The 13,494-nt window shown below is 43.4% G+C and overlaps 1 pseudogene; it reads left to right on the top strand.

The window, feature by feature from the left end:
* Positions 1–13,494, top strand: part of LOC119485602 — a 209,871-nt pseudogene that overhangs the window by 21,239 nt on the left and 175,138 nt on the right.

The raw sequence follows: 13,494 nt of genomic DNA, 5'->3' as shown, positions 1-13,494 counted from the left end.
TGTTGCGCCGGCTGCGGGACTCGAGGCTGATTACATTGGCTAGCAGTTTAGCATTGCTTTCCACTAGCATAGCATATGTTGCTTCCAGTGCTATTATGCGCTCATCCTGTAAGTTAGCGTTGGATTCGAGCGAAGTAATCTTCTGACAATGGTCTGACACCATACCTTGAATATGATCTAGCTTTGCTTTTTAAAGTTGGAAGAGAGGGACTTTACTGTGTTCTTCTAGGAGGCTGGCTATGGCTGCCATGTTGAGTTTGTTGCTAACGTTAGCTTCCCCAAAGGGGTCGGATTTGTTGGTTTGCTCTTTCTTACTTTGTAGTCTTGCTGCCACATTTCTGTTGTCAGTTGTTCGGAGTTACTGTGTTGTTCAGTTCTCAAGTTTTAAAGAAGTTACGGGGTGTTGAAAAGTTGGAAAAGTAAGGAGTAAGGGAGCGAGACACGGTGGGTGTTGACACCATCGTCTTTAACCGGAAGTTGAAGATATAGAGATAGTCATGTCAAGTGATGAATCTTTCGTGGTAAAGTATGAAGTAATTTTGCAACATGTAGCTATAGCGGTTAGGCTACTTTGTGCTGTGGTGTTTCAAGATTCATGCAACGTAATCTGTGGACTCCGATAGGGATGCACCAATACCGGTATCGGGTCCGATACTGTGTTCACGTACTCGTACTTGTACTCGCAAAACGGCTCCGATACAACGGCACTGATACCACCTTACGGTGGTGCGCCCGACCCCGCTTGGCCGTAAACCCACCTCAGCCGCGCACCGGCCCTCACTTTCATTGCACCACGGGATTTTGCTTGCACCCTCTGACTCGCGTGTGTGTTAGACTCCTTGGTCCGTGTTTTAAGACGGAATGGGTGGGTTGCCGACATCGCCGCAGATCCCTAGCGCCTTCTATGCTGGCTGAGCCCTGATCTGGCGGCACGACGCGGTTGGGGTGCATTGAGGACAGTCCGCCCCGGTCGACAGTCGCACCGGGAGTAGCGAGCCCTTTGTCCACTGTGCGGCGAGGTCCGGGCGGGAAGCGCTGTAAGGCAGCGGCCACGAGCCACCTTCGCCCTGAGCCTTTCCAAGCCGACCTAGAGCCGGTTGGCTGCCGTGTGTCGCTCACACCCTCCAGCTGGCTGTTAACAAGGGTCTTTTGACACAGAGAAGTACTCGTATTGGTACTCTGTATCGGCGAGGACCCAAATGTAAGTACTTGTGCTTGTACTCGGTCTGAAAAAGTGGTATTGGGGCATCCCTAGTCTCTAACAAGCTATCTGACACGCTAATATCCAATAGCTTGTCATCTAAGCAGTGGTGTAGTGTAGGGAATACACAGGTAGCCTATACTTCAGTGGTGTATAGGCCTACAGTTAGGGAACTGGGGTATACACTTAGGTAAGTGGACGCAACCATCACTAATGCTAACGTAGCTCCTCGGGGATCGAAGCTGTTATTTAACTCATGTTGACAATCTAACCGGAGACAACACATTAGTTAAGGATGTAAGTAAGTACTATGGCTGCTGTTGGTAGTTGTGGCTGGTTTTGTTTAAATATGCTGAATTGTCATTTTATGGATTATTGTTGTTTGGACGATTAAGCTAAGATAGCTAATATGTGCTAACGTCAGTAGTGACTTGTTGCCACAGTGAATATTCACATATTCTGCAGCCTGATGGAGAGGCCAGCGTCAGTGCAGGAAGTCTTGTCTCAGTCACACAGTCAGTCAGAAGTGGGAACCAGACGTCAGATATCTTCCACAGAGATAAACAATTGATTTTGGCACCTTTCTGAAAGCTCTGTGGATGTATTATTTTTTGTATTCGTCTGCATAATACTGTTATCAATAAGACCTTTAATGAGGACTAAAAACTGTGGATTGCTTTTCACTGCTTTGACACAAGATACATTCAATGACCACATGAACTGTTTTCTCGCTCCGCAGTCCAGGTCCGGACTCAAACGCAAACGCTATCCAGACCCGGACCTATAACTGATACATTATTTTGGAATGAATCAATTTTGACACAGCGATTCTATTTAAACCGGCGCAGCTTTTCTAGCCTTTACGCACTGGTTTAGCAACCTGAGATACTCACAGACCAATTGCATGTGTTGTAAATCATCTCACTACTCAGTCAATCACATCTGTGCATTCTGATAAGCATTGCGAGTCATACACACACACACACACACAAACACACACACACACACACACAGACAGAGGGGAGAGATGAGACGAGAGGAATAAGTGAGTCAGAGAAAGGTAATTTCACATGACGTACGCTAAAAAGAGAATTAAGTGGACAGCGAAAATAGCGCTTTTAATCAAGAATGTTCACGGGCAGTTCAAAATCAGAATGTCTCATGTTCCGCGGCCACGGTGATTATTAAAAGCAGCGACGTGAATCCCGCTATGAGACAAAGCACTAATCTTCTGAGCAAACATAACCACTCAAATCTGAACTGTAGGGCACAGAAAATAAACGATCTAAGCTGCTACTTCAATATGTACACCATTGAATCATATCGCCAGTTTGACATTGTGATGTTCTGGTACCTTGCTTTTCTCTTACTGGACCTCTTTGAATTTTAATTGAATACCCCTGATCTACACCTTTTGGCCTCGCTCCACTTTCTCATAGCTCACCACTCGACTGGCCTCTGTGAAGCTGGTGACGTTAAGCGCTGCAGTCCTACAGTAGTTATACGGGCCACTTCGGCCCTCTAAACCTACAATATGCATCTTTCCCTCTTAATCTTTCAAACTGTCTCATCTTTCATACAAATATTTCTATTTTTCCCTCTGTTCAATAGTCTATGGCTCACTCCTCTTTTATTACTTCCGTCCCTTCCTTCCCCCTGTTATCCACCTCTGTTATCCACCTCTGTTATCCAGGGAATGCTTCTGTCTTCTTCCTCCATTCTTGATATCTACCCCCCCTTTTTTCTATCTCTGTCATCTCCTCCCTGGAGTTGCAGTGGTAACAGAGCGTTACATTAAAACAGATGCCTCTTAACATGCACAACTGGAGTGGAACGATATCTTCAGGAAAGAGAGTATAGAGCCCAAGAGTGGAAGCCTTAAGAGGAAAACGGTTCTTTAAAGCATGTTTATAACTGAAGATACTGCACATGTTGGAGAATAAAACCCTATAGCTATAAAACATATATCATCGTCAGCCCGTTCTCATTCCCGGGGCGTCAAATGCTGAGGCTTTGTTACAACCGTCGGAGTGTGTTATCGCCGCACAAGGCGCCCTGAAGTGCCGGCGTTCCATTAACTATATGTAAACCCATCTGCGGCAACAGTAAACGCACATAGAAAGTGCGCCAGGAGTGTGGTGACGCAGTTTAAAGAGCAAAAAGACACTCACCAGGTAGGGCGGAAGTGGATGGGTCTAACAAACACAATTATGGATGCACCGATACTGATACCAGTATCGGGTCCGATACTATGCTCATGTACTCGTACTCTCAAAACAGCTTCGATACCACTTTACGGCAGCGTGACGTTATCTTCTCATCACCATCATCAGGGCCGGTGGTGCGCCCACCTCAGCTTGCGCCACGGGGTTTTGCTTGCACCCTCTGACTTGTGCGTGCGTTAAGACTCCTTGGTCCGTGTTTCAAGACGCGTCGGGCCGGTTGCAGACATCGCCGCAGACCCCTGGCGCCTTTTACGTTGGCCGAGCCCCGCCCTGGGGGCACAACGCGGTTTGGGCAAACTAAGGACAGTCCGCCCCGGTGACATTTTCTCCACGGCCCCGGGAAGCACTTTCGCCCTAAGCCTTTCCAAGCCGACCTAGAGCCTCGTATGCGAGACTCCCCAGCCTGCCGTGTGTCGCATGCAGAGGGGAAATTCAAAAGTTCCCGCTCACATTTCTATTGTTCTGTTCCGACCATGTGTGTTTATTTTACTAATATTAATTTTATTGATATGAATAATTATCTTTAATATTTGCAAATAACCAGACCAGCTCCTACCTGTGTCCTCAACAATGATTACATGTTATTCACCACCAACTATGCCAGCCTGGTACCCTGGAACAGTGTGTTGGTGTCTATACCAACTAAAGTCATGTCACAGAATGCTAGAGGTTTTAAGATATATGACTTTGTTCAGTTAAAGACAAATCGGAAAGAGTAATTACACCAAGTGAGACAACACACTGACCTATAGTCATATAGTATTTACTCACGCACTGATGTGTTATGGATAAACAGTAGCACACAGCTGGCTCTACTGTAGTTAATCTGAACAGTGAACTTTGACCCCCATTATCGAAGGCGTAATCTCATACTGCCTCCCCTGATGCAGTGGCCATGGTAATGGTTACCAGGGCTACGGACGGAAACTGGCCAATGGATGTGGAGTCTTCTAGCAGGGAGGGAGGCTCTTATTGGTCATTTCATTGTAGCGCTATTGTCTTTGTTGAAGGATGATTCAGTACTAGATATAATAATGTCAATAATACTTAAACATGACAGCATGCACATGTATGAATCTCACTGTGTCTATGGTTGTTACTGGGGGAGGTGCGGGGGGGGACCATCACACAGTGGGTTCCAGACTATCATCACCTGTAGAGAAACAGTAGGTCAATGAAGACTATATAGACACATAGACGGCCAACCAGCAGAATGTTGACCTCTAAAGCTCAATCTTCAATATCAGCTTAATAACGTTTAATTAAATGTAGCCTGTTTATTTAAAGCTTTACCTTTGTTCCTCTCGTTTGTTCCCTTACCGTATAGAGTCGTGCAGGGATGACTTATTTTTTAAGGACAACCCAGAAGTTAGAATTACACGGGTTCCCTCGACAAAAAGCAAAAGGGACTCTTCCACTGGGTTTTAGATTATTGCAGAAAATAAGCTCTGTGGCAAAGGGATGTCACCATACCAGACATTTAGTAGTGTTTGGAAGAAGTTGTTATGTCTGTATAACGTTACACTACGTTGTCTCTCTTTGGCCTGGGTGGAGGTAATAATAATACATTTAAGTCATGCGTATAATTTGTAAGCCTATATAAAAAAAATACTGCAGTAACTGAAGACTATATATTCATGTGATATATGTAATATGTTGTATATATTCATGTTGTTGTTATCATAAGGGCTACACTATAATCATTACATGAACATTCATGTATTGGGGTTAAGTGAAAAAAAAAACAACATTTGTGAGGAACATGTTGATTCAAAGTAAAAGCTTTATTCATACTGCAGAAACAGCAAATGTACAAACACGACTGTGTGAAACAACAACTGTAGCTTTCAAAGTGTCCAGCCACCGTCTGGAACAATAATGCACCTCCAGACTGATCTGGGGCATCACATGAGCCCTGAAATGTCTTTTTGCTGCTTCTGAGTCATATGTGATTGGTGGCATTTTGTCCGAATGTGGTTCAATGCGGACGTCTGTGATGTGTAGCCGTCGACCCAGACATCAATTGTGACGCCCCTCCAGAAGCCGATGTTATCTGCTGCTGTTACTAATACTCTGCCTCGCTTCCAGCAGCTGTAAACAGTCAGACAATCAGTACTGCTCCACTGCGTGGTGACACAATCCTTATACAGGCCTATATTATACATATTATATGTACATTACACTGCACTTTACTGCTTCTTTTGCACATCTGGTTAGATGCTAAACTGCATTTCCTGGTCTCAGTACTTGTAGTCTGTACAATAACATAGTTGAATATAATCTTACCTTCTTCCTTCTCTATCGACACCAGGCTGAAGTCTGGAGTTAGTAGCCTACCTTTAAGAAAACGGTGTAACCTCTGGACCATTGGTCAGTTAAAATCCCCCTACTATCCTGATTTGCATTTGTATAGCTCACAACATTTTCATATTCATGTGACAGCCTCCCCTGGACTCCGGGCCGAGGGGGCCAACTGACAAGATTCCCAGGGTTGTAAAACTGCCAGAAATTGAAACTCATTGTCAGTTCATGGCAGTTCCTGGGAGTTTTCTGTGCTGCTGTCGTTAACCTGAACTTGCACAGCAATTTACAGTGCTGATTACTGATGACAATCACACTTTTTTCACGCAGTGCATTATTTTTCTCAAACTGAATTTTGAACTGTGTTGAATTTTAAAACAGTTTATTTTCGGGATCCTGGAGAAGGTCTCCAGCTCACCTCTGTCCAAGTGACGAGGAAAACTTTCGTGCATAGTAATGCGCACGTGGCTTGCCTTCTCTGGTTTGTCATCGGCGACAGCATCCGACAAAAACTGCCCACGCTGGCATTCATTACAGCAGAATGATTCTGTTTCTGTTGGCATCGGAAGGCAATTTGGGCAAAGGCTCCACCAGTCGGTGTTTGCTCCCGGCAGCTCAGGTTTTGGAGGGTTCCTTCTGGCCATATCCTCCCCGCTGCAGCAGCAGCCTCTGTCCAGTGGAATATGTGAGTCAGCCAAAACACTGTAAAATGTCCAATGTAAAAAAATCCTCGCCCATAACATCCTCTGCACTGCATGGGATGCCATTTTCGTTGATGGAAACGTAACACGAGAGAAGAGAACAAGGACGTTTTTGAGTGGCATTGTGCCCCGCAGCTACCAAAGCTGAAGCAGCACTCTGTAGTTCTTCCGTATACCGAGTACGTCACTGTCACGTCACCGGTATACGGAAGAACAACAGATTTTGCAGCTGTAGAACTGCAGCTTTCTCGGTCAATATAGCACGCACTGAGGAATTTATTGCTTCAATCGACTTCTTTTACCATCAACACTGGTTGGACGTCCACATAAAAAGTGGCAAATTTCTCTTTTAAACTACCATAAACACACAGTAACAATGTGAGCTGGGCAGGATTCAAATCGGGGTCTCTGACTAGATCGTTAATGCTAACAGCTAGTTCCAATCTCTGAGCCGATGGGGAGGCTTCCCTTTTCAGATATTTACAACATTTTTCAACCAAGACTTCTGCCGTTCGTACAGTTGACGGCAAAAAAAAAAATGCTTCTCACGTGTATCTTCCCATTCCAGGTTTCGAAACAGTCCTCCACATTGCTCTCTTGTTTAGTTACCATTAGTTAGAGGGCTTGGATCCACACCATCAAAGGTTCTTTAGATGTGCTGTGAGCCTCAAACTGTTTCATGTCCTGTTGGTTGGGCAAGTAGGCCCTTTGTCTATCGAGGTGATTAGACATCGGAATTTTCCTGGCTTTCAAGGATCAATATTTAAAGCTGAAGTAGGTGAGATTGGAGATGACTAAAAAAAGTTATATTTATAAAACAGTCACTATATCCTGCCAGTAAACAGGTAACCTGAAAAAAATAATGTTCCTGTTTGGGAAAAAGTTGTTCACGTTTACTCAGATTTATTGGACTGCCTTAGACCATAACATTTATGAAAGGGGCGTGGTTCCCATTCAACAGCATTTTAGTAAATTGTTGACGATAATATAGCATAGTTTCGTTTTTATTTCAATTATGAACCTGAAGCTTTTTAAGTTTTACTTGTGTTTTTCATAATATCTTCCTGTTTCCTACTGTCTCCTTCAGATCAGTAAGCAGCACCTGCAAACAGTCAAAGAGCGTTTCCAGGCGTTCCTCGGTGGAGAAACCCAGATCGTGGCTGATGAGGCCTTTATCAACGCTGTCCAGAGCTACTACGAGGTGAGTCGGTATTATCTGTCACCACTATACACACACACAAAATGGATATTTAATGTAGTCTTTTTTAACCCTGGTATGAATGCATATATTTTCACATGCATTATATACTGCTGTGTTTTGCAAGACATTAACCTGGTCTTTTGTGGCTGTATGTGACCTCTGTCCCTGTAGAATCAGTTAAATACTTAACTCTATCATCATTATTTAGAAATAGGAAATGCCTGCAACCTTTATGTCATTTCAGATGTCTACACTACCTTTTGCAAGCTGTTAAGTTCCCCTTGCAAGCCTCTCCTTGTTTCAAAATGAATCCGTCCAAGCAGGGAAACTATAATGGGGGAGAAAAGTATCCAAATCTCAGCGGAGATAACTTGTCTTGGCTCTGATAAATGATGCAGAGCATGCACTGAGCTCCTCAGGGCAGTCTTAATAATATGCTCCCAAACGACCAGGATTCAGTGGGCTGGATCCAAACCAAGAATAGAAGAGGGAAATAAAATGGGATAAAAGAAGAGCCAGCGTCTTCTCTCCAGCTCACGTCTTAACAGTCTTAACAGGATTGTACTGTTCATTTACAACTTCACATTTCACATACAGTTTCCAGAGCAACTCACGGTGAGTAGCTGAAGCTTCAGTTCTTGGTTTTTGTTCTCACACCCAACTCGTCACATACGGACGCTTAGTCAGGACCCCTTAGCATAAGAGTTGTCACAATACTAAAATGATGACTTTGATACAACACCCTGTAGGGATGTTAATAATTAACCGTTAACCGACATTAAGCGTTTTAACCGATTAACGCTATCGGTTAAAACGGTTAAAGAAATATTGATAATTCATTAAAAAGCTGAGCGGCTCAGAGGAGCGGCTCGTCACTTTAAGGAGAAAAGCTGGTCCACCTTAACAGCCCACCTTAAGAGGAGTTGTAGTTTTATTGCATTTATTCACCGACAAATAAGTTGTACACACACTGCTAGACCTACGTTCACAGCTAGAACGCCACCAACAACCTCACACTCACCACCAACACACACACAGTCTGTTGAAAACTCACTAAAGTTACACAGACTACGTGTGCGGCGGCGAGCACGAAGCCTCCGGCAATGCTAGAGCTGCTAACGTAGCACAAATACACACACTGTTTGTTGGATAATCGCTTAAGTTATGCCGGGCAGACAGAGTGTCGTTACGCCGGGCAGACACACAGCTGACAACCTGCTAAACTAAACTAAATGTGCGGTGGAGACTTTTACTGGGAAAGTGGCTGCATGTCCGCGACACTACACGCAGCATCGTAGCTGCTAAGCTAACACTCCCGGACGGTGAACTGGGGACTCCCGTCAACCAATATCTGTTGTGCTCATAACCTGCAGCTGGTAAACCGCTGCATGCGAGGCCCAAATCTCGTCGGTTAACGGGTGATAATCGGTTAACGAGGGTCGGTTATCGGTTAAGAACATTTTTCAAAATTAGCATCCCTAATACCCCGCTTAAATATCTCGTAAAATAATATACATGGTATGCAGTAATCTGATGTCCCCTATTCTTGGGTTTTCGTGATTCCTTTGATGGTTAACTATATATTTGTGTGCGTTTAATAAGGTTTAAAAATGAAAAAAAGCCTTACAGCAAACATTATTGTATAATCACTACTGTGCATGTGTTTTCTGAAAGCTGATCCAGGAACACACGTTGCAAAGGAGGACATTTAGAGATCTGCGTGTGCAGTAGGGTGCTAGAACAAAACAAGGGAGTGTATCTGTTGGGTTGGCGCCGCTGTCACATTGACTGGCACTTTCCTTATCAGTTAATGGGGCAGCACCAGCAAGCCAAATGAGAAAGGTGTGATATTTAACAGATGAAGCTGGTGGCACACAGGTTATCCAATTCAATTAAAACCAGAAGCTCTCAGCTCGGCTTTAGCTTCAGGGTAAACCTGCTGCAGGTAGACAGAGACAGGGGGGACGGGGGACGGACAGAAATAGAAAGATAGAGGAAAAAAAATGGCCTGGAAGTGTTGATAGGGGGTGACAGGAATTTACCACCCATCAGTAACGAGCTACAGTTTTTCCAAGTATGACTCAGCTTTCACATGATGCAAACAGATCTGGTTTGTGATTGAAATTCTTCTTTGTTTCCTTTAATTGGTAGAAAATCAACATGAAAAAAAATCAATACAATCGGGGTGGATGGAATTTCATTTGCGCTTTTCACAGCATTGAAAAATCATAATGACAACAAACATCAACAGCAGTGTGTCTTTCCAGAAACAGTGTCCCTGCGACTCTGGGAAATCCACTGTGAAGAAATCTCCAATGACATGCAATCTGTCAGCTGTACGTAGCGGAGCAATCATAAAACACTCCATTCAAACTGGACAGAAACGAAACTCGAACTCAACTGTAATTTCACAGAGTTTAATGTGAAAGAACGCAGAATCTACAGCTGTCCGCTCTCTCTTTCTCTGCTAGCAGAAGGAAAGAGGCTGGGTCATGCGTCATTAATGCGTCATCAGTTACACTGCGCCTGTGGTCTTAATGCACAGGCTGATTGGAATCCTTAAAAAAATTCCTGAATCCTGATCATGATCCGGATCGCCACCAAAATGTAATGGATTGTTCATTGAGCCACACCCCACCCCTCCAAAACATTTCACTCAAATCCATTTCAGACTTTTGGAGTAATCCTGCTAACAGACTGACAAACAAACCAATGCCAGTGAAAACATTACATCCTTGGCCCTAAATATGCCCTCTGCTGTGCAGAGAGGTAGCATTTTGACATGTTTTTCAACTCACTGACTCAAAAGAAGATTACATTTTTTAGTCCAAGATGCTCAGTACACATTGTACAATAAATATATACTGTACATATTACATATACACGGATATATTGTATGTAAAATAAAATATATGTGGAAAAAGATCCATACATACAATAAAGCAATAAAGGGAGATACATACGACGATGATATGCATAAATGGTAGTGCAGGGTCCTGGCTTATATATCAAGCGATGGATAACGGCTGCAAGGTGCATCAGTGTTACTAAAGTTTCAGACCTCAGAAATTACAAATGTTTCAAGTAAAGTGTGAATGGGAAAAAAATGCATCAAATGTGTTAAAGTGATAACTTTGATGTTTTGAAGTGGTATTATATGAGGTACTTAACCGTAGTCAGTGTATTACTGTCAATAAGCAGCGTTTGGCATGCTCTCAGATTAGAGAAACAGACAGGAGCACCAGCACGGGAGCAAAGCAATGTACTGCTGTGGACGTGGGCAGAAGCAAACCCTATTGTATACAACTAAAAGAAAGGTGCTATATTTAGAATAATTTCCAACGGGGAACTGAGCTGAAAGTGAAACTTATCTATACTGTTTTTGTCTACAGACTCTAGTGGCATTAAAGAGAGCATAGGTACGTTTCATTTTCAGTTCTGTTCCCCGTTGAAAAGGGCAAGATAACGTGGCACAAATACTCTAAATATAACTTACATTTAAAGGGACTCTATGTAAGAATCAGAAATTGCTTGTTAACAGCGACACCTGTGGCCGTTAAGTCAACGAAAGTCAGCGTCCTGTTGCTCACGCTTGTGCTCGCTCTACATAGACATGAACGAGCATCGGTCAAAACAGTGAGGCGACACACGTCAGCTAAAAGCACAATATCACTCTATATTTCAGCTGTCTGAACAGCGTAGCCACACGCGAGTGCGCATGGGACACCGACCCGCAATGATTTATACGTGTAAGAAGTTACAAACTGTCCCTTTAAACAGATATACATTTTTCTTTAGGTGGTTAAAATATGTTTAGATGATGCCCCCCGTCCACAACATTACTTTGCCCCAGTGCTGGTGCCCCTGTCTGTTTCTCCAAACTGGGGACGTGCCAACCACCCATCTACTTTAGGTAATAGACTGACTATGGATAAGTACCTCCTACAACCCCACTTCAAAACACCCAAACCAAAAGTGGTGCATTGCACTGAAAGCAGTATAGGAGTATAGGTGTGTAGGAGGAAAGCAGGATAGAAAGAGCGGGTATAGCAGTAGAGTGAGGTAGCCTACATGATAGTAATTGTTGTCAGTTAGAGAGGAGTAGCGCAGGCTCATAGCCACTGTGAGGATGGTATTCACTGGTGTACCTCGGTAGTATCAGTCCGTCGCTGAAGGTGTTACTATTCTTCCAGAAAGGCATGAACGGTGAGAGTTATGCTGTAGTTTTAGCAGCATCCTTCTCTCAAGATCCATCCCCAGACTGGAGCCAGCCTTCCTGATGATGAGTTTGTTATACATACAGTAGAATCAGAAATTTGGGGGATAAAATAAAACAATTTTTTTTTCAATTCACAAAATTGATTGCAGATCTTTCTGAAAAGCGACCGCGTGTCGCGGATGGTGCAGAGCGGCGGCTGCTCTGCCAGCGACTCTCGGGAGGTTTTTAAGAAGCACATAGAGAAGCGAGTGCGCAGCCTGCCAGAGATCGACGGCTTGAGCAAAGAGACGGTGCTGAGCTCTTGGATCGCCAAATTCGACACCATCTACCGAGGCGAGGAGGACCCCAGGAAGCACCAGCAGAGGATGACGGCCAGCGCCGCCTCCGAGCTCATCCTCAGCAAGGACCAGCTGTACGAGATGTTCCAGCAAATCCTGGGCATCAAGAAGTTTGAGCACCAGCTCCTCTATAACGCCTGCCAGGTCAGTACTCAACTACATATCATATGGAACTTTGAATTTTGGAATACAGTATGTGTGTGTGTGTGTGTGTGTGTGTGTGTGTGTGTGTGTGTGTGTGTGTGTGTGTGTCTGTCCACCTTTCCTTTCCACTTGTTTATTTCTGAGACGTTATGCCCAATCTCTGGCCTAATGTCTCATTGGGAATTTGAGCGTGTCCTTTGACTCAAATCTCAATGTTGAGGGGCAGATCAAGAAAGCTGTTTTACCATGTGTTTTTTTTTTAATTTAATAACTCCAAAATTAGCTCGATGATCAGATTGAATTGTCATTTTATTTCATGTCATAATTCAGACGAACATCTTGGTCATAGTAGTTGTTTGTTTTGTGCGAGGGGCTGTTAGTCTGTCCTATGACCTCAGCTTTTCAAAATGGTATGGCATGCATATCTTCTATTAATAGACCATTCTCCATTGCAACCTTTTTGTAAGTAGCTACGCCACAGGATAGCTTACGACCTGTTTGGACACGATACCTGGTCAGTCGGTCTTAAGAGGTATGGATTTGACATTATCATACCTTTTTTACTTAAAAACATAACCACTGACCAGAATTAGCCGCATCTACAGTACACCGTAGATAAGATTGTGTGCTTGAGAGCCACAATAAACCCATGATGTAGCCTACCAACTGTCTTGGCCATAGTTTTGTTTGTGTACAGCAAATCTTGCTGTAAAAAATATTTAGTTTAATATGAATTACTATGGATTTACTATGCTACCTGAAGTGTTATTGACTGAAGTCCACTATTGAAGCCCTATAGGCTATAGCTAAACAACAAAGTATGACTCATGCGCTGTCTCCTCTATAATCAAAGTTAGGAACTCTTTATTAAAGGTCCCATATTGTAAAAAGTGAGATTTTCATGTGTTTTATATCATAAAGTAGGTTCAAGTTCTGTATAAATACATTGAAAGTATCAAAACACTCAATCCACAGAGAAATACACACAGCCCGTATTCAGAAACTGTGCTTTTGAAACAAGCCGTCAGGATTTTTGTCAATTTGTGATACAATATTTAGACCATTACATAGTTTTAAATGTAAACATTCTAAATGTGTCCCAGTTTATTTCCTGCTGCAGTGTATGTTAATGACATCAGATGACAGGAAATAAACATGGATCCA

The sequence above is a fragment of the Sebastes umbrosus genome, chromosome 1 (assembly GCF_015220745.1).
Source record: "Sebastes umbrosus isolate fSebUmb1 chromosome 1, fSebUmb1.pri, whole genome shotgun sequence".
NCBI classification, from domain to species: Eukaryota; Metazoa; Chordata; class Actinopteri; order Perciformes; family Sebastidae; genus Sebastes; species Sebastes umbrosus.
Note: the sequence above shows the minus strand (reverse complement) of the source record. Positions and strands in the feature narration are given on the sequence as shown.